General features: G+C 41.1%; 1 protein-coding gene across 1 annotated transcript in view; it reads left to right on the forward strand.

The window, feature by feature from the left end:
* Positions 1–15437, forward strand: part of PIP5K1B (phosphatidylinositol-4-phosphate 5-kinase type 1 beta) — a 310275-nt gene that overhangs the window by 26265 nt on the left and 268573 nt on the right. The window contains exon 2 of the mRNA XM_054520016.2: positions 12056–12212. The gene's annotated coding sequence lies outside the window, so the exon portion shown is untranslated. The remainder of the gene's footprint in view (positions 1–12055; positions 12213–15437) is intronic.

The raw sequence follows: 15437 nt of genomic DNA on the forward strand, positions 1-15437 counted from the left end.
CCTCTCCTTTGGGACTTACCACCTTTCAAGGTGTAGTTTCAGTTATTTGCAGGTGTGTCTTATCTTCCCTGTTGGATTGTAAATTGCTTGAGGGAGGAAGGGTCTCTTGTTTATTTTTCAATAAACAAAATGTTGTCAAAAGGAATTCCCTTTACTCCAAAGTCTTGCTGATTGAATTACATGGATCTTTTTTGTTGTTTATTTAATAGCACTATTCAAGAGTATCTGAAACTATATCAGTATTCATTTAGTCTTTGGCATATTTGGGATTCAAAGGAAATTCATTCTCTTCCCACGTCTAACTTGTACTCTCCCGGTGTTAGGGATCAACCACGGCATGTTTTAGAGTCTTCATCTATATCCCTCTGGAAATTCAGAACTTTGACCACCTACTGTTTGTGCAGAGGAGATCAGAGGAGGCACTTGTCTCACATCTGATAGCTAAACCAGACACGCGGGTCTGGTAAACAGAAGCAGGTGGAACCCAAAAGAAGACAAATTGACACATCTAACAAATGTAAGAAGGCCATTGTTTTCCCTGGACATGGCTTTCTGGGAGAGCTCAGAGTTAAGTAGCAGTTGACGTGACAGAAATGGCAAGAACACAGTGGAGTAGAAAGGTCTGCTGTCCCTGAGGCAAAGCCGGGTAATTCTTTCTTGGAAAGAGTGGGCATTACAATTGATTACTGGCACAGTGGGCAGGCATCCATGAAAAGCTCATAATCCATTGCTAGTGATGTGGAGGTGGGTTGGGGGGGGCAGCGTGGTGGGAGATGATGATGATGATGATGATGATGACGACGACGATGATGATGTGGATGGAACCTGTACCAATTTTGATGCTTTGCACATCCATTGAATTTTGGTGCCCTCTTCCTCATAGTAGAAGGGAAAGTTATTTGATCTAGGTGTGGGCCGCAAGGTGATTGTAAATACTCATGTACTTGTGTAATTGAATTGGTGGTAACTTATTTTTAGAAGTCCTCTGAGAAGCCAACCATCCAACCACAAAATTTCCAGTGGGAAATGAGAAGCAGATTGCTGAAGAGAACCTTGCTGCTTGCCGTCTTGTACACATGCAGTACGGCACTGGGTGCTGGTTATTCCTCCAGTACAATGGCTAATCTCTGGCCAGTTCCACCAAAGCGTGTGAGCCAGGCTGGCATTGAGCTCCAAACTGCAGAGCCTTGCATATTTTGTTTTTCTCTGTTTGTTCATTTTGTGTCTACCAGTCTAACTGGTTGACATGTGAAGCAGTGTGAAGAATGAGGGCTAACTGCAGTGCTTCCCAAAGAATTTTTAAAATTGCTCTTTCCCTTGAATCCTATTGTTTATACTATGCACAAACTCTGTGTGACATTTAGATTTGGGGGAGAACCATTGAATAAAATTTTTCTCAGTCAGTTTGAGGTCACAGACCAAGGATTTTTCTCTTTTCTTCTGAGATCCCCACTTACTGAAATACTTAGACTCTTTTTTTTTTTTTTTTTTTTTTTGAGACGGAGTCTTGCTTCTTCACCCAGGCTGGAGTGCAGTGATCTCAGCTCACTGTAACCTCCGCCTCCCAGGTTCAGGCGCTTCTCCTGCCTCAGCCACCCAAGTAGCTGGGACTACAGGTGCAGGCTACCATGCCCGGCTAATTTTTGTATTTTTAGTTGAGACGGGGTTTCACCATTTTGGCCAGGCTGGTCTCGATCTCTTGACCTTGTGATCCACCCACCTCGGCCTCCCAACGTGCTGGGATTACAGGCGTGAGCCACCGTGCCCAGCAATACTTAGACTCTTTAAAGGATCATTTAACTAGTATATTTATTAGGAGGCAGTAGAATGCACTGTGGTGATTAAGAGCTTGAATTTGGGCTGAAATTCTGGCTCTGCAACTTCCATGCAACCCCACGAAAGTCACTTAGCTACTTTATTCTTCAGCATTTTCAGCTATAAAATGGGGGTAATTATATTCCTACCTCATTGACTTATTGTTAAAAACTCAATGTTAAGTACTCAAATTCTTGCTAATATTTATTGGACAATTTGATTGATCAAGGCACAAAGTATATACAGAAAAGTAGATGAAGTTCACCCCATTAAAGAGTTTACTACAGTGTTGTTGAGGAAATATGCATGTGAGATACAACCAACTGCCTGGGAACTCAAAGTGAGACAGGTTTTATTAGAGTTCAGAGGAGAGAAAGATCACTCCTATGTAGGAGGCACACAGAATTAATAAAGCTAGAAGAAACAATAGAAAGGGAAAGATGTCTTAACTGGGAGGGAAGGACCACAAGAACAAAGGCTCAAAGCTATGTCCAACATATCTCTACTGCTTTGTTGAGTGGTTGACCAGTGAAGACTGCTGGTAGCAGGCAGATGGGTCCAGAATGTATAAAATGGACTGGATATAGAAGATCCTCCTCCTTTTTCTCTCTACTTATTTTTCCTCTAATGTGATGACTGCTACCTGCTCCCATGACATTTTGCTCAAATGGTCTTGAAACTCACAAGGATAAGAATGTCCCTCCAGTCTATACAAAAGGGAGAAACAGGATTGATAAGGAAGGAAGAACATGCTTATCTATAAATCCACAATCTGATGGAAGAACTATTCTGCAGAATATTTGGTGAGGTTAAAAGAAAAAGAAAAGCAGCCCATCATTTGATTGTTGTGGGAACTTTCTACCAGCCAAAGGGAGGCTGAGGCTGATCTGTTGATACTATGCAAATGGCAAAACTGGAAAAGGCAATAGGAGGTGACCATCTCAGCTTCTGCTGGCTGAGTAATTGGGCTAAAAACAACCTAGTACCTTTTGGCCTATTTTTGTCACTTTTCAGAATACAACAAATAAATTGCTGTGTTGGATTTAACACCAACCATTAAGAAAGAATGACTTTATGGCATGGAAGATGGAGGAGCCTTTGATGACAGTGGTCCTGATCTCTTGGAAGTTTTTTTTAACAAACTTTTTATATGAGAACATGTTTAGATTTAGAGCACTATTACAAATGTAGTGAGAGAATTCTTATATACCTCATACCGGTTTCCCCTGTCTTTATCTTATATTAGTACATACATTTTCCACAATTCATTAACTAATTTTGATATACTACTGTTAATACTTTATTCAGATTTGCTGTTTTCCCCTAATGTCCTTTCTTTTTTTTTTTTTTGGTGGTTGTTCTTGTTCCAGGATCCCATCTGGGATACCACGTTATATTTGTCATTAGATTTGTCATGTCTACTTAGGCTTCTCTTGGTTATGACAGTTTCACAGATTTTCCTTGGTTTTGATGACCTTGACAGTTTTGAGAATTACTGTCAGGTGTCTTGTTAGAAAGTCCCTTGCTTGGGATTTGTCTCATGTTTTTCTCATCATTAGACTGAAGTAATGTACACAGGAGTGTTTGGGGGACATCATATGAAGGGTAATACTATCATATCACATCACATCATATCAAGGGTAATACTGTTAATATGACTGATCACTGTTGATGCTGATCTTGATCATCTGGCTGAAGTAATATTTGTCAGGTTTCTCCACTGTAAAGTTGTTCTTTTTATTCCCTTCTCTTTTTATACAGTAGTCTTTGGAAGCAAGTCACTCTTTGTAGCCCACATAGAAAGAGTGGAGTATCCTTTAGGGTGAAGTATCTATAAAAATTATGTGCAGTTATTCTGCATGAAAAATTTGTTATTCTCCCCATTTATTTACTCATTCAGTCATTTATTTATGTCATTATGGACTCATGTGTTTTATACTTTGAGTTATAATCCAAATACTGCTTCATTTTCTTGCTCATGTTGTTCCAGCTTTAGGTAGTTTTTTGCCTCCTGTTGCAGTTGGCTCCTGTAATCCTTGATATATCTTGTCATTTTGGGGCTTTGTTAGCTGGCTTGCCTTGTAGCGCCTTCTTACTTTCTGGCACCACGAGATGCTCTTAGCTCACTTGGTATATATTTCCTGTCTCAGATCTCTCAGAATTTGTAACTATGAAGAAAAAAACTCTGGTCAAAGACATATTACCAGGGCTTTAGGAGAGCAGATTTAAAAACATTCAATGAAAATAAATCAGATCTCACAGCTTTTTAGGGATATGTAATTCAGAAGGGATGAGAGTTTCTGAAAAATGAAATCCTGATTAGACAAATATGATGAAACTTCATGAGAGGTATGGGGAGATAGAATCTAAAGGAACCCATGTGGCTTCAGAGGACACTTTATGATTAATTTGTATTTTAAAAAGACATGCACAGAAGATGAAGAAAGGACTTATGATCGAACTAAGTTTCTAAAAATATCGCCAAAAGTTACTTAGCTGCTGGTTTGTTAAAACAATTATATCACTCTACTAAATGAAGTTATTTGGCTCACCTATAAAGCAGCTATATTAAAACGGGTGCTCTTGTCACTTCTCTGAAGTAATCTCTGGTCATCATTCATTTACTTAATGAATTTCACTTGCCCACTGTGTGAATTTGTTTTTTTGGTTTTTTTTTTGAGACAGAGTCTTGCTTTGTTGCTCAAGCTAGAATGCAGTGGCATGATTTTAACTCACTGCAACTTTCCCGGGCTCGGGCGATTCCCCTGCCTCAGCATCCCAAGTAGCTGGGATTACAGGCACCCACCACCACACCTGGCTAGTTTTTGTATTTTTAGTAGAGACAGGGTTTCACCATGTTGGCCAGGTTGATCTCGAACTCCTGACCTCAAGTGATCTGCCCACCTCGGCCTCCCAAAGTATTGAGATTACAGGCGTGAGCCACCACACCTGGCCTACTGTGTGAATTTTAATGCCTATTATATGAACTCTTAGGCTCTGGGGATGCACAGTGGTAGATTTTTGGAGCTACCAAGATCTGTGCTCTCTTGGAGTTTATATTTGAATTACATATTATATATATATTATTTATTTGTGGGTTGTTTTTTTTTTGAAACACAGTCTTGCTCTGTTGCCCAGGTTGAAGTGCAGTGGTGCGATCTCAGCTCACTGAAACCTCTGCCTCCCGTGTTCAAGCTATTCTCTTGCCTTAGCCTCCCAAGTAGCTGGGATTACAGGTATGTGCTACCACGCCCAGCTAATGTTTTGTATTTTTAGTAGAGATGGGGTTTAGCCATGTTGGCCAAGCTGGTCTTGAACTCCTGGACTCAAGTGATCCACCCGCCTCAGCCTCCCAAAGTGCTGGGATTACAGGCATGAGCCACCGTGCCCAGCCACAAATAGATATTTTAAATATGACAATAATACATGCTTTGGAGAAAGGTAAAGCAGGATAAGGGAGTGAGGGGTTCTGAGGTGGAATGATGGGACTGTTATTTATATATGGCAGTTGAGGAAAGCCCCATTGCTAAGGTGGCATTTGAGCAGAGACAGGGAGGAAGCAAGGGAATGAGCCATGTGCATACCACTAGGAAGAGTATTTCAGGCAGAGGGAACAGACAGTGCAAAAGCCTGAAGCAGGAGTGGCTTGGAACACTCCAGGAATAGCAGGTTGGTCCATGAGCCTGGAGTGGGGTCAGCCAGGTAATGAGCTGGAGTGACTGAGGACAAACACAAGTTTGGGCAGGTGGTGTCTGGAATGGAATCACGGAAAGCGTGTGTGAGTGGCTGTCGTGGGAGCTGTGTACTGCTGTGGAGTTGGGCTATGGAGGTCCTTGTGAGGACTTGGTCTTTTTCTTTGAGGAGAGAGGAGCTATTGGAGGCTTTTGAGCAGAGGAATAGGGTCATCTGATTTCATATTTGAAAAGGACCACTCTGGTCACTCTGAATGTTGCAGAAGTAGAAAGACCAGTTAAAAAGTCTTTTACTCTACTAGTATATTTTGTCTTAATCTATTAATCTTGATCTATTCGTATGCATATTTCACATGTAGTAATTGTGTACATACAGTTTTGCCATCTGTGTATTTTAACATTTTTCTTCTGTTGCTCTGTAGTCCTCAGGTTTATGACATTCAGTGGCTGCATAATAGTTTGTGTATTAGTCTCCTACTGCTGCTGTAAAAACTTACCACAAATGGAATGGCATAAAAGGATACAAATTTATTATCTCAAAGTTCTGGAGGTCAGAGTCCTAAAATCAAGGTGTTGGCAGAGCTGCACTCCTTCTGGAGGCTCTAGGGAGAATCCATTTCCTTGCTTCTTCCATCTTTTAGAATCCACCCTCACTCCTTGACTCATGGCCCCTCACTCCATCTTTAAAGCCAGCAGCATCTTCAAATCTCACCTCTGCTTCAGTCACCACATCTCCTATTCTGAACCTCCTGTCTCCCTCTTCTACACACTTTTGTGATTACTTTGGGTCCATTTGGATAATCTCCCCATTTTGAGACACTTAATTTAATTACGTCTCGAAGATTCCTTTTACCATGTAAAGTAGTATATTCACAAGTTCTGGGGATTAGGGTGTGGACATCTTTGCGGACATTATTCAGCCTATCACAGCTGATGTTTTATAGTTTACTTAACCGTTTCCATTGTTGAATACTTAGAAGGCATCCAGTTTGTGGTCATTTTGATATTCCTATACTTCCTATATTTATATACTTTGACCTTCTTTTCTTTCAGGTTGTGTCTCTTAAGATAAATATCCAAGTTTAGGTTTCCTGGAACAAACAGCATGAACATCTTATGTATTTGCTTCCAAATACAGTTAAATTACTGGTAAATATATAAGGATGTCCATTTCCCTACAACCTCACCAGGTTCGCTTTCTGTCACTTAAAGGTGTGTTTCCAGTTTTTTACAAAATGACATTTTATTGGTGTGTTTATTTTATTTCCTTGCTAGGTTGAACCTTTTTGGAGTGTTCATGGTGGCATATGTCATTTGTATTTTGAGAATAGTGTTATGTTTATTTTGCTTTTTAGTTGTATCTGGAGCTAGAAGAATGGGGACAGGATTAGACTATTGCTTAAGTAAGGGCATAAGGCTAGCATGAATAGATGATGTATGCAGAACTATGTTGCTTTCAATTCTCCATCAAAGGAAATGATTTCCAAAATTAAAAGGGTGTTACTAAAAGGGATTTGGATGACAATGAAAGAAAATCCAGGTAATTTGAATGCATTTACCTCTCTGGGGCACACTGGATTGTATCTCAGGGTTAGCAGGGTTGAAGGAGTTAGCAGGCATCATCTTTGAGCCATTGCTGGTGATTGTTGAGTGAACTTGGAGAGTGGCAGAGGTTCCAGAAGACCAGAGATATGCAAATGTTGTTCTATATAGCTTTTGACAAAGTTGAATTCCTAAAGCTTTCAATGTATGAAATGCACCCTTGCAAAATTTCTGAACTATCATCGTATAAATTATTTAGGAGTCCAGAGAAGAGATTGCATTGATCCTTAGGAACCAGCATAAATTTACTAATGCGTAGTGACCAATTGTCACATTTTCTTTTATAAAAGGGGCTTCTATATTGGAAGATAATGCCAAAGACATCAAAGCATTTGACAAATATCTCTCGCCGGTCTCCTTAAGCACATAATAGAGAGATGTTGGAGGATGACAGAATAGTACAATAAATTCATAGCTGATTCCATTCATATGCCATAACATACGTAATGACTGAGTGTTCATCGGCCTAGAAAGAGGTTTCTAGTGGCAGGTATTTAGGGTTTTCTTGGCCCCAAACTGAAGAAGGATCCTTAGAACTTGGATAGAAATCTGAAAAATTCGTATTTATGTGGCTGATGATGTAAACCTATAGAATAAATCTTCACAATATGAACTATGAAAACAGGCCAACACCAACTAGATACATTTAACAGAAATAATGAGAACTTCTAAAATTGAGGTTGTATTTATAGTTGAAACAACAGTTGATTTTCTTTATTTTTGGCCATCTTGAATTTCACCAATTAAAAATAAAAACAGTAACACTTGTATAGTGGAAATGACTTTTTAAGGTTAATTCGTGAATGATAGGAGAATGCTGGGTCCACCTACATATGGTTGCTATGAGAGCATGCTATAATAAAGAATTGCTGGACTGAGAGGAAAAGATGTGAGTACTGTTCCTGTCACCACCATAAACTAGTTGTCATCTTGGGCCAGCAGTTGGCATCACCTTCCTTGGATCTGCGTATTCTCATCTGAAAGCTGGAGATGACAAGGGGTGGGGTGAAGTTAATCACTTTGCTCCATTCCCTCTCTCATGTGATATCGGGCAGTACAACTTGAGTCTCATGTCCCTTGGCGAGTTTGGCCAAATTTCTAGACTTTTAAATGGACCCTTCCAGATATTTCTAGCTTAAACAGACCCTTTCGGGCCCTCTCTGAGAAGGGGCCCCTTTTCTTTTAATCTGCAAGTTCCTTCAGATCACCCTTCTTCAGGATCATATTAAACTATCCACATTTTCAACGCTTCAATCCAAGTTTCAAACAGCGCACTTGAGCCCACTTTGATCTCAGGAAGGCCAACATTTTTTTTTTCTTTTTTTTGGGCTCAGGCCCATGCCTAAACATTTCTGGATGAGCCTATAGCCTCTTCTTCACCAGCCAAAAAAGTTCTCCATGGCTTTACCATGGGGTCCAGCCTTCAGTTTTTCCATTCTCCGTCACCCGACCCTGAACAATCCTGGCCACCATCAGCATTTGATCATCGACTGTTTCTCTAGCTTCCTCCCCAGCACCACTATTTTGATTCCGCTGTAATCTTTATGGCCATTTAATTTTGAATTTTTAAACTTCATATTTTATTTTCCTATTTCATGTCTTCACATTATCATTTGTAAAGGAGTTTAAAATATTCCATGTGCCTCAGTTTACTCTTGCTTAGTCTGATTTTCCCCTCTTATCAGTACTCAAATATCATCAACTCTTTGTTTTCTGCTGTTATGGGACACAACATTTGTACATCTTCATACAATCTATGAAGAAGATTGTATGTATACTTTTGTCTGTATACTTAGATTAACCTCTCAGAGTTGGAGATCTTTGACTGAGGGATATAGTAGTATAGTTCTTGATCCATTTTGTGTACCTTTATTTTGACTGACAAAGACAAGAGGCCACGTTAGCACATTATATTCTTTCCTTAAAACTTTAAAATATTTAAGAAGTCAGCATTTATATTTAAACATAAATTTCAGCCTCCTTCTTGGGGCTTCCCTTAATACCAAAGTAATTTTGGTTGGAGGAATGTTTTGCAGCCTGTGATATCTCAGATTGCAACACTTCTCAGCCTGCCATTTCCTGCGCTTCTCCTCTAGCTCCTTCCACTGAGAATTCTCCCCAGGCAGCATTTTCATGCTTTCAGTGCTCATTTCAGGCATTCTCTGCTCTGCTGTGCCTATGCATGCTTGAGGCTTTGCCCTAAACTCACGTGACCTGCATAGCTAATTTCAGGTTCTCAGTCTAGGCTTACTACTGCTGAACCCAAGAAACTGATGTATTGCCCAGACTCCTGCACGCTGTCTGCCAGCCACAGGTATATTCTGGGGTCATGTATTATGCTCCTGGTTAGCACATTGGGCAGGGAACAAGCTACCCATTGTGGCTGTGACCAGGTGTAGAGTCTCTGCTTATCTGAAAAACAGTTCTTTGACCTCACTACCTGCGGCCAGTGCTTCCTGCTACCGTGTCCTTGATAGGCCAGCTCCCCACCCTTTGCCTAGAAAGCATTCCCAATCCCTACCAGTAAGATAAAGGGAGCAAAACAGGAAGCCAATTCTGTGTGGCTCTGCTATACATGTGTTTGCATCCAGTGTCTGAATTTTCTCCCTGAAGAAATGGAAGATCTTGGGACGGATCTTTTGGTAAGATTTAGATGTTGCATAGCTCCTAACAAGGCTTTATAAATAGAAGTACTTAAAGCCTTTAGGACATGGATACTTTCAGAAAGTGTTTTTAGTTTATCTGATTTCTATACATGTTTTTGGGCTGACTAAATGTTAAGTAGTTCTAATACAGTATGATACAATGGGTCTCTGCAGTCTCTTGGGTTCAATGGAAGTTAAGTGGCTGTTATATGTGTAGTTCACAACAGTAGAAGACAGAAATAACCTATGTCTTCACAACAGTAGAAGACAAATAACCTATGTCTTCTCCATAATCACAGAGATACCTAGCATAAGGACTAAGGTGCCTTTTAATACATTTTTATCGTGCAGCTCTCTGATAGTGGTCTTCTATGCAATGCAGGAGTTCAAACTTCATAACTAGCACTCTGGTTCAGTAGCTCTGATGAAATCACTGGAGCTTCTTTAGCAACTGAATTGTTTGCATGTCATAAAATTATGATATGCTTCAAAGGCAAATATTTATTTAGTGAGAAATATAGGTGTGCACAGTAAGGCTTGTGCCTTCCTCATGGCGTATTTCCTTATCAAGTTCATTAGTCTCTGACTCTAGGCAACGTGATATTATGGGAGTGGCACAGACCATAAATGTCACAAGATCTGAGCTCAAGCCATGGTGTAGCTAGTTATCCCCGAATTGGAAGACTTCAGGCTCAGAAGCCACTTGGTGTGCCAGAGGTCTTTTACCTACAAACCTGAGAGGGATTGGGGGAAGTTTTAGATCAGGTCATTTCTAAGAAGTCTTTTAGCTTTAAAATCTCAAATTAGTATTTCTAAATGCCATTTTACCCACTTTTATATAATTACTTGCCCATTTAACCAAACTTAGAAAATTATGAAGAAAAAATATATCTACTCTTTCATTCTCTAACACAGATAAAATTATTGTTCATGTTCTGGAGTATTAGCTTCCTTTTTTCTGAGCAGATATATCTAAGAATGCCTAAAACAGTGTGTGTACATACATTTCAAAAATTGGAATCATATTTTTTCATAAGTTGATTTTTGTTTCATTTAACATTATCCCATGTCATCTGAGTAGGACTTAGAGTTTTTATCCAAAACTAGATTTCCTTGGTCACTTTTGCAGTTTCTTTGGAATTTTCCATATCGAAGGCAATGTTATGCACTCTCCAAACTAAGCACCCTTGGCTTCTGAATGTGCTGTAAGTACAGTCATTTGATTCCATTCCAGAGAACAAGCAGTAGAAATATCCCAGAGCACTCTGCCTTCTTGCTGTCACTGCGTGGGTAGAGACTGCCATGGCCAGGGGTCAAGGTGGAGGATGAGGGGTGACCCCTAAAAAATGATATTAGCATGTGACCAAACAGTGTCTCAAATTGTCTCGAAAGCCCAGCAATCCATTGTGGAATGACCTCTACAAATAGTTTTGCTTCTGCACAACCAGGTGAGATGGGGCTAACTCTAAGCAGAGATAAAGAAGAGAAACTTGGTAACCAAGCCTTTTCTTTCTGTTCTCTGCCTCCCTTCTCCACGCCTCACCTCTTCCTCTCTTTGGCATTTCTCTTCACCCTCTCTAGCCCCCCAGTTATCACTTTCTCCTCCATGGGCCCGTTACATTTTGTTCATGCTGCTGATAGAGTCCTTATCACGTATTACTAATTGGAAGATTTGGGTGGTAGTTGTTGGGGGTGGAGAGAACCAGGGTAAGTTATCATGGCCCTACTCATAAGAAGTTTATGTCTCCTCACTTCTATATGAGTTTCAGAATTGGAAGGTAATCTTAGCTGAGGTTAGAAGAACATGTGAAGCTGAAATATTACTGAATATTTAAAAATTATTTTCCACTATTACTTGTTTCCTTGCATGTGGTTTCAGTGACATTATGGGTTACATTGGTTTTGGTGGCCTTGCTTACAATTTCAACATCAGAGAGCCTATATTAAGAAACCTTACATTTAGTGGGAAGTTTTACTACATCACTAGATGTGCTGTAAGGTCATCTAGTTTCTGATTCTAAAGTTCTATGATTTGTAGCACTGTTTCCATGGGAAAGTGCATTCCAAGTTCTAAACAGCTGAGTTTTGGATCTCAGCTCCTTTGAGAGTTGTGGACCAGTCAGACACAAAATTATCTTTAAATATACAGATAGGGGTATGTAATTTGCGTTGTATGTAGAACTAACCACCATTTGAGCCCTTATTATGTGTCAAGGGCTATAATAAGAGCCTTCATACATTCACTTATTCCCCTCTTCACCATGATTGTTTGAGGTAGGCATTATTATTTCCATTTTACAGATGAGGAAGCCAAGGCCCAGCAGAGCTGAGATGTGACTGCAGAGCCGTCCAACCGCAGTCCTGTGACCTTTCTCTGGTGCCTGATATCTCTCAGCATTTGAGGGCCCTTTCTCTTTCTGCTTCATCTCTGAAGGTCCTTCTAGGAGAGAGGTGAAAGGTAATTCTTTTGAAAATACCTATTTTAAAGCAGTATTATTCCCTTCGAGAGACCCATTGATTCCCTTTGATGGAGCCCAATACCATGTTGGATCTTTGCTGTTTCTGAATGGTGTGAATGGGCAGCTGAAGTGGGTGGCCTCAGGAACCTGTAGAAAGAGGTGCCCCAGGAAAATCTTTTACACAAAAGAACACTACAGCATCTGACTGCAAGATTCAAATAAATGCACTCAAAATGGTCTGTAGAGAATAGAGTGGTCAACAATGATGGATAGCAGGTCTCTCTCTTTTTAAAAACAGATTTATTTATAGTATTCACACAAATCTAACTGAAAATATGAGCCAGAATGTTCATTTGTTCACTCACTCACCAGCTATCAGAATTTGAATGAACCCACATATGTACCAGATTATATACTAGGCCCTAGGAGGGTACAAAAGTGGATGAAACATAGTCCCTGCTTCAAGGAGCTCAGAACCTAGTGGGGAGCAGGCCCAGAAACCTTCAGATCCTCTGCTGTGCATTTTTAAAATAGCCCAAATACCAAAACTTTTTTTTTTTTTTTTTTTTGAAACAGGGTTGTCGCTCTGTCTCCCAGGCTAGAGTGGCACAACTATAGCTCACTTCAGCCTTGACCTTCCAGGCTCAAGCAATCCTCCTGCCTCAGCCTCCTGAGTAGCTGGGACTACATTTCCATATCACTATGCCTGGCTAATTTTTTATTCTAGTATAAAGTTGGGGTTTCGCTGTGTGCCCAGTCTGGTTTCAAACTCCTGGGCTCAAGTGATTGTCCTGCCTCAGCCTCCCAAACTGTTGAGATTACAGGCACGAGCCAGGCTTGGCCCAAAATGTCTTTTAATGTCAGTTTTGAATGAGCTTTCATAAAAACAGTGCATATGTGTGAGGAGAAATCCCTTTCACATGGTGTAGATTTGGTAAGCAATATTTCCAATATCAGAAAGGCTTGGTCAGTGTATGCTGATTTGCTAAAACCCACTGGCATATAAGGATGCTGTGGCTGTTGACTTTTCACATCTGCTTAACCAAAGTGCCAGTTTATTGAAGATGAGTTCTGTGTCATGTTTTACTGCCCTGAATGTTAAGATTTGCTTTTCATGACACTAAGACAATGGGAGATTGAATGGGTAGAGTTAAAGAGGCCCCTGTCCTTCCATTGATTCTCCTTGGGTTTCCTGCTGAGTATGGGTTGAGGCTCTGGCCTTCTCAACTGGGTGCCAGATGAATGTACTGGGAATCTTGTTAGGGTGACATCTAAGAAGACGACTCATAGGGCACAATATTGGGAACTCAATCAGAGCTTGTTTCAGGAGGATCAGAGCTGAGCTTGGTGGGGGTTCCTGGTGATAGGGATTCCTTCCTGAAACACATTTGTCTTCCTGGAAAAGGAGGAAGGTGTAAGAACGAGAACCACTGATGTATGCAGGAGGTCTGTAGCCTCAGTTGCCATAGATACTGAAAGCTCTGCATGGCCTGGCCAAGGATGGACAATGTTACAAGGTGGACCCACAAACCACAGTGATCTTCATCCTCAAGCTGGGGCTTGCTGGGCCTCATTTTTGGAAAGTACATTTTCCATGAGATGTGCTAGCACAATGGGGTTCTATGTATAATCTGCCTTGAACAAATAGGTTTCATGGGAGGCCATGAAAAAACAACTTCATCAAGTCTCCCACTCTCCCATTAAAATTTATTCAGTGGAAAGCATTTCCCCTGTTTTTTGGATGAAAACATATCACGTGGCTATTCTGATTCCTCATATATAATAAAAAGCCCCACTTTAATTTGCCAGATATTTAAAATGTCTAGTATCATGGGATAGTTAAAGCTTCCAACTTCATTAATATTTATAACTGCTCCCCTTCCCCTGGCTAGGGCCTGTTGCAGGGAGAGGGGGCTGTGGTTGGAGGCTTTTTCTCTTGCTTACTCAGTAGCTATGACTTCTGGACTGGGGTAAGGGGCTGGGTGGGGAACAGGAAGGAGTGTAGGAAAGCTTTTACTAGGCAGGCGGTATCATAGGAGAGCTCTTTTTGTGTTGTGGGTGTTTAGAGTTGATTCGTTCTTTTGTGGGGCCCTTTTGTGGGTTCTTTGGAGATATCCTCTCACCTTGTCTCTGGGGGCCTCTCACCTCCAGTTTCCTTGGTGGGGCTGCTGCACTCTCTTCAGCCTAATTGCAGACTATTTCCACAGTCTCTAGAAAGCCCACCAATCCATTCGTACTCCTGTCTGCTGGGTTCTATTGCTGTCCAGGTGGCCCTTGTTGGGAAGACCCTAATATATAGCCCTGTACATATGCTCATGGTGTGGTCCATGGGAAACACTCACACTTCCTTTGTTCCCACCAACTGGGAGAGGGCAGGCTGCTCCCAGGGCAACTGTTGTTCCCTTTGGCTTGTCTTGTCAGCATCCAGCCAGCTCTCCAGTTCTTCAGATTTCTTAGGCAGAAGTCCCAAACAAGGTCACAGTGCCTTCCACATCATAAGAGCCTCATGCTCTCCAGGTAGTCCTGTTGAGCCCCCTCACTAGGCTGGAAAGGGGAGAAGCAGGGAGGCGCAGGTACTCTTATCTCTTCCTAAGCTTAGTCCTTTAGGCTAGGACCAGACTGGACTGCAGCCTGCTTGCTTCAAACATTCTCTCCTTTTAGCCACCAACAAACAGTCTGACCTACTTGTAGCCACACCGTAGGTAAGAGGTTTAAGACCAGTGAAAAAGGTTTTGGGCTATGTTCTTTGAAAAACTGCATCTAGGCCTGGCACTTCACTTTGGAATCTGGTATCTCATCCATCTTAGTGGCTTGTTTGACACATCCCATTTTGACATTCTGTAATACTTTCTTGGGAAGCAGGGCTTATCCTTAGCTCTTGGAGATGCACATGACACACAGCATAGAAAGGGCTCTTGGGAGTAGACAGGAGTGTCCACTTCACTCCAGCCTCTTCCTCTCCTGTCCTCCATCCTGCTCCAGGGCCTGTGCTCCACCTGAATCTTCCATCCAGGAAGCTGCCTCTCTGCTGCCTGCTCCCACTCTGTGTTGCCAGCTCCTTCTGTTTCTTCAGGATTCCTTAATGTTCCTTCCTTAGTAAAGACTTCTTTGTTCAAACCCCACCTAAGTAGATCTCCCCTAATTTTCTGTTTTCTGTTACTGCAATTCCGTTTATTTCCCTCACAGTACATCTTACATTATAAATGATAATGTTTCCAAATAAA

The sequence above is a fragment of the Pongo abelii genome, chromosome 13 (genome assembly GCF_028885655.2).
Source record: "Pongo abelii isolate AG06213 chromosome 13, NHGRI_mPonAbe1-v2.0_pri, whole genome shotgun sequence".
In the NCBI taxonomy this organism is placed as follows: Eukaryota; Metazoa; Chordata; class Mammalia; order Primates; family Hominidae; genus Pongo; species Pongo abelii.